The sequence below is a fragment of the Triticum aestivum genome, chromosome 6B (assembly GCF_018294505.1).
Source record: "Triticum aestivum cultivar Chinese Spring chromosome 6B, IWGSC CS RefSeq v2.1, whole genome shotgun sequence".
NCBI classification, from domain to species: domain Eukaryota; kingdom Viridiplantae; phylum Streptophyta; class Magnoliopsida; order Poales; family Poaceae; genus Triticum; species Triticum aestivum.
Window position 1 is genome coordinate 690,822,937 of NC_057810.1, and position 18,031 is coordinate 690,840,967.

At 42.9% G+C, this 18,031-nt stretch overlaps 1 non-coding gene across 1 annotated transcript; it reads left to right on the top strand.

Moving 5' to 3' along the window:
* Nucleotides 1-456: 456 nt before the first annotated feature.
* On the top strand, nt 457-529 carry TRNAK-UUU (transfer RNA lysine (anticodon UUU)). The gene has a single exon. It is a non-coding gene; the product is annotated as a tRNA-Lys (tRNA).
* Nucleotides 530-18,031: the final 17,502 nt, after the last annotated feature.

An 18,031-nucleotide genomic window follows, 5' to 3' on the forward strand; every position in this document is an offset into this window, starting at 1 on the left:
GCTTCTTCTTGAGCGCTAGTCATTCATCCCTAGCTGGGTTCTTGGGATATCTTGATTCTCTTTATGATGATATAAGGGTCGGCAACAATGAATAAGGAATCGATCGGAAGTTCGCGCCAATCGATCTTCTGTAGGAGTAGGAGGTAGCGTGAATCCCCTCTTTCTTCGTTTAGAAGAGTGCTGGACCTCCACAACGTCAAACCATAGAACACAGCTCCTTTCAGTCGAACCCTAGGAAAGACGACTTTACCTTTTTCGTAGATAGTCTGAGTTCGAGCTACTGTAGTCTCCCCCGTTGACCTTCTTTTTTAGATAGAATCCTCAATGAGTGGAAAGGACTCCCAGACTTGCTCCACAGTACTATACCATACAGAGCCGCGCCCTTGTGATATGATAAGAAGAAAAGGGGCCAGGCCGCCCTCTTTTCTTTTCCGCACCAAGCCTTCTTGTAAAATCGGGTGTATAGCTCAGTTGGTAGAGCATTGGGATTTTAACCTAATGGTCGCAGGTTCAAGTCCTGCTATACCCAAAACAAAAAAAACCACTCTTGTATTCGTAAGGATGCATAGTAGCCTTCAAAGAACACTCTTTGGCCTTGAGAAAAGCCCCTTTCTCATCAACATCTCGACTTCGCTCGTTGTTTGAGGTCAGTATAAAGGAGATCAGATCTGTCCCGGGAATCGAAGGATACAGAAATATGGAATCGAGCACAGATTATAGGAAACAAGCAAACAGAACAGGTTGGATCCCATCTTTAACTGCACAGAGCAGCAGCCTACTATTGATTGATGATCTTACCTTCCTGAGAGTCGAGGAACAGCAGATGAGATAGCCGAAAGGAGGGACCCCGGGTAATAGGTTTCCTTTTTCGGTTTAGGCTTGAGAGAAATCAGGAACTGAACTGAGCACTCCACAAGTATGGATTGGATTGGATTGTTTCATTCTGATACCAACTTTCATGCTGGAAGATAAGGTTGCCATACTGGGAAAGGGGGAAAGGAAATAGGATCCCCTCTCTTCTCTACAGGAATGAACTTCTCCTCGCCGACCACTGGCACTATACTTAGGTTAGGCGCAATAGGTGACTTAGGTTGGGTTGTCTGGATCAATCCTACAACGAATAGCTCTCTTTCCTTTTAATGGAACACTCACTAGATTCTGCTAAATAAGGATAACTGCAAAGATAAGCCGGGTCATCCGAAAATCAAGGAAATATTTCCTGGATTTTCTGCATGGCATATTTCCTATCATTTCACAACCTACTTTTTTTCTTAGTTAGATACTATAGCACCTTCCCTTCATGGGGAGATGTTTATATACCATCTAAATTCATTCATTCATTCATTACTTACTTGCTCTTCTTTCCCAGTGATCGGAATAGGGATTTCCATGGATTGTAGGCCCTCGATTGTAATGATGGTATCAATGAAAGATGAAATAACATGATACTATTTAAAGCAATGGTTGATAGAGCGAGGTCTAACCTTGATTGGGTAGACCGAGAAGCAAACCACTAAGCAACTGGACTGCAGCCCCGAGAAAACAAGCAGTTCAGAAAAGCAAGTCAGGAATACGGTGGCGATGCAGCAACGATACGCATTCCCGCAAGGGGTAGTGAAAAGCCATTAGGGGGAAGAGATAGGTTTCTTATTCTAAGCCAAATTACTATACCATAAGGAGATTACCATTATGAGATGACACTTGAGAGGGCACTTTAAAGTGATTGAACCCACTTTCCATGTTAGTTTAAGCAACAATATCGCTAGGGACCAAAGTAGTGAAAACGGCAGCTCCATTTTCCAAAACTTTCTGTCTCATAAGACTGTGAAACCACACAATTTGACATTCCCCTTGGGAAATAGGGAAAAACAGGCCCCGGATTCCGATAACTTATGTCTCGCCTAGTGGAAAAGTACACAATTGACTAAGAAGATTGGAAGGTGGTACGAAAATACTCATCGGGTCTTTCGTTCCAGCAGTCATGATATAGCTTCTAGCTTTGACCGCTCTTAAGGTGCCCGCACTCTTGGCTTGAATCGCTGACTTGTGTTTCGGTTTAACCGAAAAGCAGAATCCTATCATTTCACTACTCGACAGAGGCTCCTCATTCATCCATCGGATAGGACGCCCCATCTATGGACCAAGAGAACGAGATATTTACTTTTTTTACATCTGTAACTACATGCTCACATTTCTTTTTTGATCTCATGACTTTTTATGCGATCGGAAAACGAATGAGATCAGAAAGATAGGCGGACGACTTGACCATAAGGTCGGATGTTTCCGTGAGCAGTAAGCAGCGGATCTCCCCTTTTTGGGGGAAAGCTGGTTAAACAAAACTAGGGATAGCTAGCAGGTATTTTCTAAAGGTTCAAAAAGAAGGTATTTCAAAAGGGCTTTGGCAAAGGAGGTTCACCTTGCCTGCTTTCCTTGTCTTCCGTTCATCGATATCCTATACTGGATACCTTTGCCTTTTCCGAGTGGAGGCAGTAGGCTATTCTCGTTCTTAGCTTTATACGCCGAAACATGCCATTGCGTAGGCTCGTAGGCGTAATTCGTATTCGTATTTGTTATTGGCGTACGTAATTTCCTTACTACGTCTATCGCTCGTAGGAATATCTCTAAATAGGAATCGTAGTCCTCGTATGTACATCTTTTGTATTGTGATAAAGCACCTATGCCGCTAGAAATAGTAGCGCCTTAAAGAAGGCGTTCCAGGTTCTTTTTCCCCTGGTTTGTATCAGAGCTGACCACTGATAATAGGCAAAATGAAACATTTGGTGTGTCTTAATTCATTCTCAATCTTGTTTCCCCTTGCGCTCCGAGGGAAATAAAGGGGAAATCACTGATTCATTTGGAGCTGTTTTCTAACTGACTCATTGACATGAGAGATTGGATGCGATGCGCCAGTCACTCGTACTACAGCGGACAAAGGTCACTGGCAAACGACCGTTCCACAATGGAACCTGGCGCTACTGTTTGCCCTAAGGGCCGACCCACCTTTTCAGAGAAACAGACACATGACATCACTATATTACGCATTTTCGAGATAAGAAAGTGGAGAATGCACTCTTCCCTTTTTTTACATTTTAAACTCATGTTCATGGTCTGTTTTATTCCCAATTGTTGCCCGTGTGAAAAGAAAGAAGAGAAATTGGGCCATGTTTCCCGAGAGAGACTGCCTTCTCTCAGGCCAGCAGTCTTATACTTATAGTCGACTGCTCTATGACGATCTGACCTCTTTCCTGGGCTCTGCTTGCTCGTCTACGTTCCGACCAATTCAGTCAAAATCGAAAAAACAATGTTTCCTTGAAAAAGTCTAAGAAATAGTAGTAGTAGTCAAAAAGTGCACTTTTTCCATATATTTCGATTTATAGGGATCCCTATCTTTATCTCTATCCACAGAGATACCTATCTACGGTGGTACGAGCAAATCATTGTGTGGAGCAGAGAGGATAATCCGCCACGGGTTGACAATCCGGTTCACCTGGCCTTAGTGGTGGCACCTCAGGTGGGAGGTTATAAGTTCACCAAGGTGCTCATGGATGGAGGGAGCAGTATCAACATTCTATATTATGAGACCTTCCGTCGCATGGGGTTGACAGACAAGAGTCTTAAACCGTCAAACACTGTTTTTCATGGTGTAGTACCAGATAAATCAGCATATCCTGTTGGCAAGATCACTTTGGAGGTTGTGTTTGGTGATGAGCATGACTCCCAGTCTGAAACGTTGACCTTTGAAGTGGTGAAGATCCAGAGCCCGTACCACGCACTATTTGGACGGCCGGCTTATGCAAAGTTCATGGCAAGGACCTGTTATATTTATTTGCAGCTCAAGATGCCGGCTCACAAGGGGACCATCACAGTTCATGGAAGTCGTAAGATCGCTTTGGATTGCGAGGAAGGTGATGCGGCCTATGCTGAGTCGGTTTGTGCTACAGAGGAGTTGAAGTTCTATAAATACAATGTTGATCTGGCAGATATGACCCCTCTGAAGAAGCCCACCACTGAGCATGACCCGAACCTGAAATTCAAATCGGCTGATGAGACTAAACTTGTTGACTTTGTTCCTAGCGATTCATCCAAGCAGTTTAGCATCAGCACAAATCTGGATCCGGAATAGGAAAGCATGCTCGTCGAGTTCATCCGTGAGAACCGGGACATTTTTGCATGGAAACCTTCTGACATGCCAGGTGTACAGAAGGAACTCGCTGAGCACACTCTCAATATTGATCCCAAGTTTAAACCGGTCAAACAGTTTCTTCTCCGCTTTAACGAGGAGAGACGCAAGGCAATCGGTGAGGAGGTAGCCCGGCTATTGGCTGCCGGCTTTATCATTGAAGTGTTTCACCCTGAGTGGTTGGCTAATCCGGTGCTGGTTCTTAAGAAAAACGACACTTGGCGCATGTGTGTGGACTACACATATTTGAACAAAGCTTGTCCGCCTGATCCTTTTGCTCTCCCGCATATTGATCAGATCATCACTACTAGGGAAAAGCCTATACACAGAATCTTACCAGCAGCGCGCTTTAAAATCAGGCGCTGCTGCTAAGTAGCAGTAGCACGCGTGGACAAAACTCGCTGCTGAAACAAGTTTATCAGTAGCGCGCACACTCAAAGACGCGCTACTGCTAAAAATCCCACGACGCCGCCGCGAGGCTAGTTATAGCAGCAGCGCGTTAATACAAAGAGCGCTACTGCTACGGGTCGTAGCAGTAGGGCATTTACGGAATAACCGCTTCTGCTAAGTTAACTAGTCGCAATCCAGATCCAGAGATCCACACACTCACTCGATCTCCCCCTCACACTACCAGGGAAAAGCCTATACACAAAAAGTTACTAGTAGCGAGGGTTAAAAACCCTCGCTACTGCTACTTACCAGTAGCGCAGGGTTTTAAACCTCGCTACTACTAAGTTGATAGCAGTAGCGCGGGTTTTTAACCCTCGCTACTACTAAGCGGTCTCTACCGTGCCCCCCCCGGGACATGCCATAGTAGTAGCATTGGGTTTTAACCCTCGCTACTACTAAGTGGTGCCATTGTAGTAGCGAGGGGTTAAAAAACCGCGCTACTACTAAAGGTCCCGTTTTCAAACTCTACACCCCCCACCACGTGGTTTGCCTTTTTAGTTTTAAAAAAAATAAAAGAAAATGATGAAAATGTCAAAAAAATAAAAGAAAATAAGTTTCCCATGTGATATGGGGTCTAGTTGTTGGGAAAATTTGCAAATATGAATTTCGACTATATTTGCAAAATCTCTCGAGAATTTGTAAAAATGGGCATAACTTGAAAAGTTACATCCAAATTTAACTGGGGGAACCCCATTAAATATTTTCAAAATCCTCAAAAACCTAACAGAAAAAAGTTACGGGGCTTTTAAGATCTAGAGTGGAAAAAATCGAAAAAATTTCAAACTGTGTGGTCAAACAATGGTCAAACTAATTATTCTAGAATATTAGTGTGACTAAATAATTATTTTAGTTTTTTTGAATTTTGGTCAAACTATGGCCAAACTGTGGTCAAACTATGGTCAAACTGTGGTCAAACTAATTATTCAAGAAATATTAGTGTTACTAATTTTTTAGAACAATAGCTTCAAACTCAAATAGTGAAATGTGTGACTTCATGCTCAAGCTAAATTCCTGAGGTTAATAGGATTGACATCTTACTATTGTCAAGAAAACAACAAGTGCAGACTTGGAAACGAGGGAGAATAGAACCTGGAAGTTAAGCGTGCTCAGGCTGGAGTAGTGAGAGGATGGGTGACCGTTCGGGAAGTTAGATTATTTGGAATGATGAGGGGTGATTAGAGATTAAATTGAGCAGTGATGAGGGGTGATTAGAGATTTGAGGTTAAAATAATTCAAAATTTTTGAAAATTAGGGAAAAAATCGAAATATTTTTTCGAAAAAATTCAAAAAAACCCACGCTAGTAGTAGTAGCGCGTGTTTTTACCCACGCTACTACTAAAGGACGTAGTAGTAGCGCGGGTGGCACCTGTGCTACTGCTATACATTAGCTGTAGCGCCTTATTAGTAGCGCCGGCCCCACGCTGCTAATAGGCCCAAAACCCGCGCTGCTGCTAGGCTTTTCCCTAGTAGTGTCAACCCCCCACGCCGCCGGTCCTCCCCCGTCGCCCCTCCACCGATCTGCGCCGCCGTCACCTCATCCTCCTCACTGGACTCGGTACCGGCCTCCTCCTCCGTCCTCCCTCCACTCGCCGCTGGCCGGCCCCTCCTCGCTCTACCTTCCTCCTCCGTCATCCCTCCACTCGCCGCCAGCCGGCCCCTCCTCGTTCCGCCTTCCTCCTCCATCATACTCTCTACTCCCTCCTCGAGTCGCCCCTCCTTCTCCCTCCTTCCTGCTACATTTTGATTTAGTAGGCTAGTTTATATGCAACATTTTGATTTAGTTGATATGATTCAGTTGATTTAGTAGGCTAGTTCATTTAGTTGATTTAGAACATTTTCATTTAGTTGATTTAGTAGGCTAGTTGATTTAGTTGATTTAGAACATTGTGTCATTTAGTTGATTTAGTATGCTAGTGGATTTAGTATGCTAGTTGATTTAATATGTACCATTTTATTGTTATCTTTTATGTACATGGATAGGTAGATGCTTTTGTTTTTTTGTAATAAGTTATTTTTTGGCATGTAGGTGCCAATTTAGATAAATTTGCCACTTGTTTTTTTAATCAATTATCTTAGGCAATAGGTGCCATCGAAATGCTTGGTAGGTGGTACCTTGTCATCTAATCGTTAATCCTTTGCTCATATTGCTTTAGGAAAATGGCGCCACCACCACCACCACTATGTCGACTGTGCAAGTCAAGGTGCGCCAGCAGCCTTGCAACTGGCAAGTTGTTCGGCATCTACTTCCACACGAGTTTTCTTCATGCGGCGGTAAGAAATTAGATGAAATGTAACAACTATTTTATTTTTAGTGTTGGCATTACTGCATTGTGTCATTTTGCTTTTCTTACACAGATCGTCCCATGCAATGTGAGGTTGAAATTCAACAAGCTAACAGGAGACACTGTGACATTTGAGGCTCCTGAGGGGCCGTACACTATGGAGGTCGAGAAAGGACGCAATATGTCACAGATTGGAGGAGATGGATGGGCCCGTTTCCTCGCCCACATGTGTCTTACTGGTGGTGAGTTGATCAGCTTCTCCTTCAGAACAGAAAGACCCAAGCTGGCTGTCATTTATCTCAACCTGGTGGAAGATGATGAAGATGACAAAGATGACGAAGATGACGAAGATGATGCAGATGACGAAGATGATGAAGATAATGAGGACCCACTTCATGAAGCCATCGTAGCTCAAAGAATGAGGTTGAGCAAGGACGAGGTGTGCAACCTATGGGACATAATTCTGCCACGTGTTGACTTTCTCGGGGTGCCATTCGTGACCCGCCTGACAAGTACCATGGTCGATCGGCATGAAATGGTATGTTATACGTACTGATTGTAGTAATTTGATCATATATATATATATATATATATATATATATATATATATATATATATATATATATATATATATATATGCTTTATTGTTATACTTACAAATGCAAATTATGCGATGATATGCTTAGTGAATCCGATGAAATGCTTAGTGTAGAGTCCAATGATATGCTTAGTGGAATTCATGATTAATTAGTACAAACTAGTCTTCAACCCGTGCACTTGCACGGGCTAGACATATATACAATTATAAAGTAGTTGTTTCAAAATTTCGTTTGCAAAATATTTGTCACTTTTAACCATGAATTATTCGAAAGGAACATGATAAATGGAACCTATAAAAAATGGTTGTGCGTGAAAAAATAATAACTGTGCAAGTGCTGGTTATTCACAAAGCAGTTTTGTTGTATTGGATCTTGTACACGTATACTCTGCCCTCGTAATATTAATATTCATACAGTTTTAAGATTATATTGATATAACACTTTGTATTTAATTACAAACATACTTTTAATTAATCATCAAGGCAAATCCGTAACAATTATATGGTTGTTTAACCACGTAAGAAGCACATTCTTGGGCAGAAAGAATAGTAGATGAGAAATCGTTAACAACCTTTGGCTGCTGTTAGTTGAATACTTCATGTAAATATAACCTCTGGTGGGAAAAATACATTAGCCAGGCAAACTACCTTCTTTTAGTTTGTATGGTAATATTCTGTACATTAATAGGCCAGTGTTTATATATTATTGTGCAAAGCACAAAACTGTAATATCTTTAGCCGAAATTGTTTCGGAAATTTGGTCGGTTAGCTTATATGAACCTTATTTAACATCCATTTATACTAAAATTATAAAATAGGGATATCTCACATTGGCATTCTCTACAAATAAATATCTAGTAGATTGCTTTGATATTTTTTTTCTCTAGTGGACTTGGAAATTTGGTCAATTAGCATAAACAAATCAATAACATACATGCACAACAAATTAATATCGACCTGATACGGAGTCGACAAAGCCATCGCCGTTGCAGTATCCATTTCTGCAAAATAATCTCTTTGATAGGGATAACTAAATGTGTATATAGAACACCAACTCTTTCTTGTATCAGATATAGCACCAATGATACCTCAAGGTTTTTATTGTTTGTGAAATTATGGAATATTCAAGGCAGGGAAAGAAATTCAGTCTTATCTGATAGAATGCAAGATGTGTCTTCCCTTTTTTTTCCGTCTCTATTGGACATAAGAATTTCTAGTGTGTATGAGTCTTACTGTACGTTGAACTTCAATATTGACCACAAAAACATATATATTCAATACGGATAGAAAATGAAAGCCATCTTGAACTAAACACTGCCGATATGAATATTATGCGCAGTTGCTTCAGGTTATTCGCCTTTACATGTGAAATGCATAACTAAAAAACCAACTGGAAAAAATATAAGATGAAAAACTTGCGGAAAGATGGCTAGACTTCCGCCGTTGGGGTGTTTGATCATTTAGCCTGGACTAATTTCTTCCTGTCAGAATTGAGACCATGAGGCAATGCATCTGTGGAGAAAGGTGTGTCAAACAGTGACAGGATATGTGTGTCATCTCCGGTAATGCTTTGAAAAACAACGACGCTCGATATATCATGCTGCAAACCTATGAAGATACTGCACCGATCAGTCCACCAGGCTTATTCAGAGAAAGAAAGGTAATATCAACCATTAAGCCGTTCAATTATATGATGATGAATCAAGATAGAAATTTAGAGACACATGTGGAAGCGCTCATCAGCAAATGATTTAATACTCAACCCTTTCTCAAAAAAGGTTATTTGTAAGTGTATCAACTATTTATATAAAAATACTCACAGATTCGTGCACCTCCAACTTTAAGTGTTTTCCACTGGCATTTTTCTCTCCCAACTTTCTTAGCTGCAATACTTGCAAGGCGACAACCACATTAGCTTCCTACTTAGCCGACTTCACAATGATGCTCCACTGATTACTCAAGAGGCGAGATCACATATAGGCTGTGACCGTCAGAGACTTCGGTGTGGAATTAGAACAATTATTTGGAGTTAATTCCTAACACAGCTTGGCGATGACTGAATCAAGGAACTAATCTGCATATGTGCATGGCTCGATCCTTTTGTTCACAGAATAAAAGGAAGAATGGATGCAGTAGAGGAAAAATTAGAGGAGAATCACTTTCAAGGAAGTGCATCCATGGATCAATGCCACTTTTGGCAGTGCCCTTGGATGGCATTTGACCACGAATTTGACGCTGCTGTACAACAGATTAGAAACTTCCAGAACTGACAGCGCACCCTGCGACCGTCATGTTGCAAATTATTCACATTACAAACTTCCATAGGGATCCCACACTCCGGTATAGTCAATCTCTATGCACACACGAGCACACCAATGTATAAAGTTATGAAATTCCGGATTTATCAATGATTGACATCTGTTACTTGTGCACATGCGTTTGAATATAATCTCACTGAAGTTAGGCAGGATAAATATTGAAGAATCTATAGTTGATCCTTACTTTGCTGGTACAAATAATAGATTGACGGTGAGTATATTGAAATATGCATACCTTAATTAAAACTGTAGAAAATACGACTGCACCATAGAACTACAATTAAAGTTTAGCAAATTGAAAGCTAAGCTGTGGTAATTAAGACCCCCAGTAAATCGATCAGACTTCCACATTAACACAATTCATCTACAATAATTAGGATCCACAAAAAATGCATATACGTCCGTTAATGTGGGAGGTGTTTGGGTAGAAGGGTCCAATTGTTCACAGGTATCTTAGATGATACATGGACCGAGTATAGATATATACCATCTTAATAAGATGATGCTGAAGATTAGGCTCGATAGAATGCAGGCAAAAGACTGAGTTAACATGGAAGATGAACAATAAAGAAAGCCATGTCATGGTATTTACAGAATAAAAGTAAGCATGGGCAGCAAACAGCAAGACTAAATCAGAAACCTGGCATAAGCTGCTGGCAATGCTGTAGCATCAAATACATGACCTTATTCGTCGATCCTCCTACCCTCCTGAGGAACAACAACATCTTCTAGCCAATCCTCTCTGCAATCTCATCCTCCTTCATCCTCTGCCCCAGATCTTCTCTATAGACCCTCCTCAAGCGGGGAGAAGCAAGAGCGCATGCACTATTCCCCGATCTTTCATTGAGTCCAGCCACGCTAGGAGCAGCGAGCCAGCGGCACCCTCTTCCCTCCACAACGCCATGGCCCTTGTCGGGATATTCATGCCGCTGTGCTCCCATACCTCCTCTAGATGTTCAATCGAGTTTCCTGTTCAGCCGCATCAACGTTCTCTGGATGGATAAGTATTACGGATACATATGTTGAACCAAACACGGTTCTCTATTTATCATTACGATTAACAGTACTTGCTGAATCTGATTACAAACACCTCCGAAGTATTAGCTATTGTGGTCAGGCTTGTAGCCGCTGATAATCCCTGCGGTTGTGAATACCTGACAGCGTGGGGATAATCTCCTGCCGGGTGCTGCAGCCCTGATAGTTCCATTGCAGCAGGTCGTGATGGAGCACGGCATCGACAGGGGTCTAGTAGAGCTCTGGTGCGGGTGGACTTTGATGATGAGATAGAAAATATATCGGAGGATGAACGGGAGGAGAAGGCATAGGGAGAAAAATATAGCGTGGGGATTCTTTGGGGATGGATCGATCATAGAGTTTTGTAGGAGTAGTAGTACGATAGAATGATTTTTTTACAGCTAGCCTAGATTAGTTATTTCTTGGGTACGCTAGATTAGGAGTAGTATGATAGATTGCTTTTTCTTACGGATAGCCTAGATTGGTTTTCTTCCGGGTATCCTACATTTGGCTTTTTACATCTACTCTATGTTTATTTTCTCTTTGCAAAGGATTATATGGGTGGATCTACACCGTTATAACTCGGTCCCATCAGATAAACGGCCGGTAAATACTAATTAACGTGGTAATTTTTTGGGAGTCTGTAATTAGTATAGGTATAGATGTGTAGTACTGTGTCTCTTGATAGTGTAGAAATCTAGACTTAATAGAAATATATTTGCAAGAGTATGTGTGAGGCTATTTATTAATTGATATGTTTTTCTTATTTAGAAATTGCCAAAGAACCTATCTGTGAGTTGTGGTATCGAGCCTGATGAAGAAGGCTCAGCTGGACTACGCTTTACCGCAAGGGGCTCCGTCACCACCTGTACTTACCGCATGGACACAGACGGTCGCACACACTTAGACTCGGTTGGATGGAAGAGATTCCTCGTTGGCAACAATATTCGTGTTGGACAGGCCATCCTAATTACTATCAGGAACACTCACCGCCCAGGCTTGAGGATGATGATCGTCGTCGATATAATCTAGAACTACAGATGTGTGGCTATATCATCTAGAACTACATATGATGATCGTCGTCGATATCATGTAGAACTACATATGATGATCCTCGTCGATATCATCTAGAACTAAATATGATGATCGTAGTCGATGTCACCTTGTACTGCTTGAGGATGCATGTTGAGTATATACGAAATTGTAATCTAGTACTTCCTCAGTTCCAAATTACTCTTCATAGTTTTAGTTCAAATTTGAACTAAAATCACGACGAGTAATTTGGAACCGAGGGAGTACTATCTAGTACCTATAATGCTTTATGAAATTGATATCTAGTAGAACTAGTATCTGAAAATTGCAGTTTACTGAAGCCGGAATGGGGAAATGGTGGAAGATATAACAGTAGCGCGGCAGCAGGTAATCGCTACAGCTAACTAATAGTAGCGCGTTCGGGAAATGCGCTGCTAATATAGTCAATAGTAGTAGTGCGGGTACAGACAACGCTACTACTAACGGTTAGTTGTAGCGCCTTATTCATAGTGCGGGTGCCCGCACTGCTGATAGCCTCAAAACCCGCGCTACTACTAGGGGTTTTCCTAGTAGTGCATTGATGCGACAGTGGGTTGTGAGCGTTTGAGCTTCTTGGATGCTTATTCAGGTTATCATTAGATCAAAATGGCAGTTAAGGACCAGGAGAAGACCGCCTTCATCACTCCCTTTGGGGCCTTCAGCTATGTTTCTATGCCTTTCGGGCTCAAGAGTGCCCAGGCAACTTATCAGCGCTGTGTGCAAAATTGTCTTCACACTCAGATTGAGCGCAATGTTCATGCCTATGTTGATGATATTGTAGTAAAATTCAGGAAGGAGACATTGATAGATGATCTCAAGGAGACCTTTGACAATCTGCGTGTTTACAAGATGATGCTCAATCCGGACAAGTGTGTTTTCGGTGTTCCGGCAGGCAAGCTTCTAGGTTTTCTAGTATCCAACAGAGGCATTGAGGCTAATCCGGAGAAGATCGAAGCGATTACATCTTTGGCTAAACCGGCGTGCATTAATGATGTTGAGCGGCTGGCAGGTCGAATTGTAGCCCTAAGCCGGTTTATCAGTCGGTTGGGAGTGAAGGCGATCCCTCTATATCAGTGTTGAAGAAAACAGACACCTTTGTCAGGAGTGATGCGGCTAATGCGACGTTTGAAGACTTGAAGCAACAATTGGCTGAACCGTCGGTCCTTGCTGCTCTGGTTGACAAAGAGCCCTTGTTATTGTACGTGGCTGCTAATGCACGTGTTGTCAGTGTGACAATTGTGGTGGAGCGCAAGGAGGCTGGCAAGGAATATCCGGTTCAACGGCCGGTTTACTATATCAGTGAGGTGCTCATCGAGTCAAAGCAACGGTATCCGCATTGGCAGAAGCTGGTCTATGGGGTTTTTATGGCAAGTCGGAAGCTCAAACAATACTGTCAAGGCCATCCCATTACAGTCGTTAGTTCAGCTCCTTTGGGTGATATAATTCAGAACAGGGAGGCAACTGGTTGGGTTGCAAAGTGGGCGATTGAGCTTGGTCCATATGGGTTGAAGTATATATCTCGAACAACCATCAAATCTCAGGCGCTTGTTGACTTCATCAATGATTGGACCGAGTTACAGGCACCAGAGGACAAACCGGATAATACATACTAGACTATTCACTTTGATGGATCCAGGCAATTGGAGGGCTCGGGGGCTAGAGTTGTCCTTACTTCCCCTCGAGGTGATAAAATTCGTTATGTTCTCCGTTTAATGTTCCCCTGTACTAACAATGTAGCTGAGTATGAGGCTTTACTCCACGGGCTCCGTGTGGCCAAGGAGATGAATTTAAGACGGGTACGATGCTTTGGAGACTCTGATCTGGTGGCCCAGCAAGTTTCTGGCACTTGGGATTCTAAGGATCCACTCATGGCAGCTTATAGACGCGAGGTGGATATTGTGGCGGGTCACTTCAAAGGGTATCAGGTTGAGCATATTGATCGCTGCAAAAACAAAGTGGCAGATGCTTCAAGCCGGCTAGGATCTCAGCGTAAACCGGTACCTCCCAATATATTTCTAGATATCTTACATAACCCGTCTGTTAAGTTGCCTACAGAGGAGGATTTAGCTGTTCCTGATCTGGAGGCCCAATTGGTGGCCACTTTACATGTTGTTCCGGATTGGACGGTTCCGTATTTGGCTTATATGGACTGGGGCGAGTTACTAGATGATGAAGTTCTGGCCCGGCAGATAGTCTGACGATCCAAGTCCATGGTTATTCACAATGGCGAGTTACACCACTGCACCATTTCAGGCGTATTCCAGCGTTGTGTTTCTCTTGAAGAAGTCCAAGAGATTCTACGGGAAATTCATGAAGGGAATTGTGGTCACCATGCCGGTTCAAAGTCCCTGGTTGCTAATGCTTTTCGTCACGGGTTCTACTGGTTGACAGCTCATGCAGATGCCGAGGATCTGGTAAAGCGGTGTGATGCTTGTTAGAAGTTTTCATGCCGAGCTCATGTTCCAGCTCAAGAATTACGGATGATTCCAATCACTTGGCCGTTTCCCACTTGGGGGCTTGATATGGTGGGGCCCTTTAAGTGCTCCAAGGATAAGAAGACCCACCTATGGGTTGAAGCAGAGCCCGTCAGCAAGTGTGATGCGGCTACGCGGTTCAATTTATCAAAAAGATTATCTTCCGCTTTGGCTTTCCACACAGCATCATCACGGATAATGGCACAAACCTTTCCAATGGTCAAGCTGAGAGAGCCAATCAAGAAATCTTGAAGGGTATCAAGCCCCGGCTCATGGTTCCTTTAAAGTGAACCCCAGGTTGTTGGGTGGAAGAATTGCCTTCTGTGTTATGGAGCATCAACACCACCCCCAACAGATCGACAAGTTACACACCTTTCTTCATGGTATACGGGGCAGAGGCGGTCCTCCCAAGTGATATTCGTCATGATTCGCCCCGGGTTGCCAAATATGTTGAAGCGGACAATGAGCAAGCACACCAGGAGGCGTTGGACCTGTTAGATGAAAAACGGGACATGGCTTTGGCTCGTTCGGCGGTTTGTCAGCAAGACCGGTGGCGTTATCACACCCGCCTGGTTAAAACAAGAACCTTTCAGAAGGCGACTTGGTGCTCCAGCTCATCCAGGATCAGACCGATATGCACAAGTTATCCCCACCTTGGGAAGGGCCGTTTGTGGTCAGCAAGAATCTGCACAACGGATCATACTACCTCATTGACGTTTGAGACAACTCACACAGTTCTGAGGAGGAGACCCGGCGGCCATGGAACATAGCTCTCCTTCGGCCTTACTATACTTGAGCCATAGACTTCTCTTATGTACATATTTCGACAATGTATATATTATGATCAATATAATAAACCAGCATCCTTGCTATAAGCAGGGCCTCTGCTGTTTTTTCTCAAATATCTTTTGAGTTACATGGGGGCTTCAGCTGGCAAAGTGGAGTACTACCTGTTAAACCGGCTATCATGCCACAATACAGCTTGGGAGCTTCACACACAAGGGGCCAAAGAGAGTCTGGATGCTAAGCACAGCTCAAACATAGGCACCCAATGAGCGCAGCTCACAAAGTTACTTGGGGGCTCTTTGTGTAAAGTAACAAAGAGTTTGAAAGGACCCTTGTAATTGGGAATCGACGCACGGCTTGGAAGCCTGGTGTATTCACCTAAAACCCCGGGTTAACCTGCCTTCATCAAGTAATCCACTCCTATCCAGGTAGTCCTGGCATGACCCGCCGAACGTTTGACAAGTCAATCTTATACAGACCCTGAACTTGTCAAAGTTAAAACGATGATTGGTTAGTTGGAGGTCCATCTTAAAAGGCTTTGCAAAATGGTTTAACCCAGTGGCCTAGCAGCCCATGAAAAGCCTCGTATTTGGGCCTGGCAGCCCTCGAAAAGCCTCGACTACACGGTTTTATTTGCCTTTGTCAAGACTTTTCTCTTCTTAATGAATTTTATGTTGAACCGGTGTCTGTTGACCCGGTATGGCTTTTCAGTCCTTATACTAACCCGATGTTCGTTAACCCGGCTTGGCTTTCAAATACAAGTTGTCAGACCATATTATCCACCCGGTGTTTGTTAACCCGGCTTGGCTTTCAACTACAAGTTGTCAGACCATATTATCAAACCGGTGTTTGAAAACCCGACCTGGCTTTGACTACATGTCGCTAGTTTGATCATCTGGTGTTCATCATAACCCGGCATGACTTATTACACACCATCTTTACATGGTAGAGTTATAAAAACTCAAGATTTGGTTCTTCACCCTTACTACAATAAAATTTGGTAAACCAACTAAGTGATTTCATATCACAGGTATGCGTTATTTCATATTTATTCAGCTTTGGTTATTAGCCAGGCTTTGTCTTGGGCATTATGACCCGTCCAGCGGTAAACCGCCCGGACAATTTTTTATATGCAGCCATTAGGATCGCATGAAATTATCAAAGTATAATCAAGCACAACAAATATCATGGCGGATCAACAAAGTCATGCATCAGCACCACAGATCAAAGTGTTTTAACTAGCCTATTAGACGATGCTTTGAGGCCCAAAATAATGATTGTTTTCATAGAACAAAGTCTGTGACAATAACCAGATTGCCGGATCAAGATTCATCGCCGACTTGACGTGATGTTAATGGATCCTCAGGCGTCGGTTCAACCTCCTCCTCTCCACCAAGTGGCTGGAAGTCAACGATGGTCCAGTCAATCCGGGTTAACGCTTGAAATACAACCTATTAACTTATAAGATTTGACGGTTCAACGTCAGGAGCATAAGTATGCTTACGAATTGGCGGAATAAGATTCTGCAATTCCTTCATAGCAGTGTCAACTCAATGGTTGTTGGCATCATAGAAGGACCGGTGGGAGGTCAAATTCACCTCGTCAGCCAACTGACTTGCTACCGGGCGCATCTCCTTGTTCAGGGCCTTGAGGGCTTCATTATTGAATGCTGATCCATTTTCCTGTTCATCCAGAGAGCCCTTGGCGATATCAACTGGATCCAGGTCAGCTATCCATGATTTGGCACGAGCCAGCGCTAGCAAAGCGCCCGCTCTAGCATCCGATCGCTTCACCTCCTCTATCTGAGCAGGAGTCATTGAGAGCCTGGCCAAGGTATCCTTGATAAAGGTGGGTGCCAGTTTGTTATATGAAGCTGCAGAGATGACTTGTTGTGCACCAGTATACAGTTGCTCAATCAACGTGTAAGCCGCCTTCAACTTCATCTGCATATCTGCTCCAAGATGAGCAATGCGATTACCTAAAATGGTTTTAACTTAAATGTTAAACCGGCAGAGTTGAAGATACTTCAGAACATGATATTATACAGTACTTACCAAAAACTGCAGCTGTCATGGCATTCACTTGATGTTTTAGCCCAGTCAGCTCTTCCTCAACCAGTTTTAGAGCTGCTTCGGCGTCTTCAGCCCGCTTCAACAAAGCTGCTTTTTTGGTTTCCCAGTTGGTGCGGTCAGTTTTAAATCCATCCTTCAATTGTTCCATGGCAGTCAAAGCGCCCTTTAGCTCCTCTTTGGCTTTAGAGGTCTCTTCTTGCTGGGACTTGATGTTTTCTTGAAGATCGGCGATTTGAGACTCTTTGGTCTTTATATCAGCCTGCAAAGTCAGATGATAAAACAGTTAATATCTTTTAAAGTCCCAAGTGCATAACGTAATACAATTGGCACTTGAGGGCTAATGCGGATTGCTTCTTAAACCAAATATTTTAAAGTCCCAAGGTTCAATACAAGTATTAAACTTGGCACTTGGGGGCTAATGCCTAATTGATTGAAGGCAGTTGATAAAGACAAAGGATTAACAGAAATTCACGGTTCATCTTGCTAAGGTAAACCAGCCCTTGGGGGCTACTCAGTTGAAGTATTCTTAATATCAGAAGATCCGGTTTGTCTACAAGAGATAAACCGGCCCTTGGGGGCTACTATGGAGTGGATATACATTGCAAGCAAATTTGAAGTGTTCTAAAGATTACCTCATAGCGCTCTTTCATTTAGTTCACCAAACCGGCCTCATAATCCCGGCTTGTGAAAAGGCGGTTTAAGAATACAGAATGAAGCTCCTCAGCGCTAAGGTCAACAAAGATGGACAAGTATGTTTTCCCTTTCCCCTTGCCCATAGCTGCAAAT